Here is a 2500-nt window from a genome sequence, read left to right on the forward strand (position 1 = left end):
CAACAATTCATATGGCATGGGGTTTGGGGGAAAAAAAAGGAAGCTACAGATAAACCTTGGCTGTTTATTTACGCATTCTGGCTATCCGTTTTCCCGCTTTCCCTTGCTCTCATTTTCTTTTTTCTCCTCTCTATTCTTTCCCTTTCCCTCTTTCCCCTCAACCCCCATCCTTCTCCCTTCCACCTCTTCCTTACATTCCCCTTCCCCCCTTTTTCCCCCCTTCCCCACCCCCCTCCCCTCCCCCATCCAACTCCCCTCCCCCCTCATATCAGCCCAACCCCCCCTTACCGGGGGAAATAACGGGTCTTCTTCTTCCAATCTCGGCGCCTTACCTATGCCGTCAATCCCCCCCCCCACGACCCCAAATTTCCCCCCTTAACCAACCCCAAATGGGGAAAAGGCCACCTCGAGCTGGCCCCCCCCGAGGAACGACTCCATTTCCGGCGCCCTTCCTCCTCCTCCTCCTTCGAGTCGGTGCGTGGGGGTCGACCCCCCTTCACCCCCCTTCCCCTCCCCCCTCTTCTCATCTCCCTTTCCCCCCAAAAAAAAGGGGAAATTTTTTATTTTTCCCTTTTTTTTAGGATTGAAAAAGGTTTGGGACGCTTAAGCTTCTTTCCCCCTATCTTTCTCTTCCATTTCCTCTCTCGATTCTTCCCCCTAATTCCCCTTTATCCTTTTCCCCCCTTATATCCGCTTGGTTCGGGTGACCGTTCCCCCCCCCCCCTTTGGGGAAAATTTTTCCCCCCACTGGCTTGCTAAGCCCCCGGATCTCTATATTCTTAATAACCCCCTTATTTACTGTCGTCTCCTCTTTTTGCTTTATTTTACTTTTTTTGTCTTGTTTTCGCCGTATTTTCTTCTTTTCCCTTTTTTTTTCTTTTCCCTCTCCATTCCTTTTATGCCTCCTCTTTTTTTTCATCTCCTTTCCTTCTTGTCTTCCTATCTTCCTCTGCTTCGTCCCCCTCTCCCCCCTTTTTTCCTTTTTTCTGTTCTCTAAAAGTTTATCTCATTTTTTTTATCTTTCCCACTCCTCAGTATTTCTGACATTTCTCTTCTCCCCTCCTTTTTCCCCCTTTTTTACATTATTCTTTTTTTTCCCTCCTCTTTTTTTTCTGCCTTTTCTTGCTCTTTTTTCTCCTTTTTTTATCTCTTCCCCGAAAGCCCCCCCCTCTCACCTCTCATCTCTTCTCTCTAGTCTCTCCTCTCCCTCTCTTCTTTTTCTATTTTTTTCTCTTTTTCCCCCCACTTTTCCCCCCCCCCCTTTTCCCCCTCTACCCCCCTTCTCTCTCTCTCTCTCTCTTTCTCTCTCTCTCTCTCCCCCACACACACACACACACACACACACGCACACATACACACACACATACACACACACACACACGACTTTTCCCCACAAAAAATCCCCCCCGCCCAGGGCCCCCTCCAGGGGCCCCCTTTTTCCCCCCGGGGCCCCTGGGGTTTTTCATTCCCGCAAAACACGACGCCAAAAACCGGCCTGGGTCGCCGGAAAAGGGTGCCACCTAATGGCAACCATCCTAATCCGCACCCATTTTGGACTGCTGTACATTAGCGTTTATAATAAATGCATTGCGAACCCTGGGGCCGACCCGGGGCTTCCTGTCGGGGGGCCAGGCGGGGGGGGCCCCGGGGGTGGGGGTGGGGTGGGGGTTGGAGGGGGGGGGGCAAACGATGGGCTGGGAGTCCCACCGTAGTTATAATGTCGTGATGATCGTAAAAGACGGGAAAAATATACGTGTATGAAAAATAATAGCGTTCACAACAATAATCATGATACTAACAAAAAACACACAAACATCAAATATTCATTACTGTCAAGAAACTAATAATACTGGTCACGATGGCGTGTTAATATGAAGATGATAGAAAATACGTAGCTATAAAAATATAAACAACAGCAAGATAATAAAAAATTTTATAAAAAGAAACAATAATATAAAATTTAAAAAAAAAATAATCAAAATTTTATTACTTTTTTATAAAAATTTTATAAGAGGAATAACGATACCAATAACAATAAAAAAAAAAATAATGATGATAATGATGATCATAATAACAGCAAAATAATAACAATGAGGGGAATAATATACAAATGAAAAAAAAAAAAAAAAAAAAACGAAAAAAAAAAGTCAACGCTAAAAAAGGGGAAAAAATAATAGCCCGGGGATAAAAAAAGGGAATAAACTCAAAAAACACAAATGCCAAAAAACCCCAAAAATTTTTCCTCCTCGAAAAGGGGAAAAATCCCGAGTAGACCATGCGTATCTTCGTTCCCGACTCCTAAAATTGATGAAGAAGATGACGGAAAAAAAAGATTTTTTCCCAAAAGGGGAAAATAAGGAGGAGGGGAGAGGGGGGGGGGAGATCTTTTTTTTTGGGGGGGGGGGGGGGGTGATTTTTTTTTTTTTTTTAGGGGGGGGGGAAACCCCCCTCGTTGTCCGGGGGGGAAGCGTGGAGGGGGAGGAGAAAAATTTTACCAATT

The sequence above is a fragment of the Penaeus vannamei genome, chromosome 37 (genome assembly GCF_042767895.1).
Source record: "Penaeus vannamei isolate JL-2024 chromosome 37, ASM4276789v1, whole genome shotgun sequence".
In the NCBI taxonomy this organism is placed as follows: domain Eukaryota; kingdom Metazoa; phylum Arthropoda; class Malacostraca; order Decapoda; family Penaeidae; genus Penaeus; species Penaeus vannamei.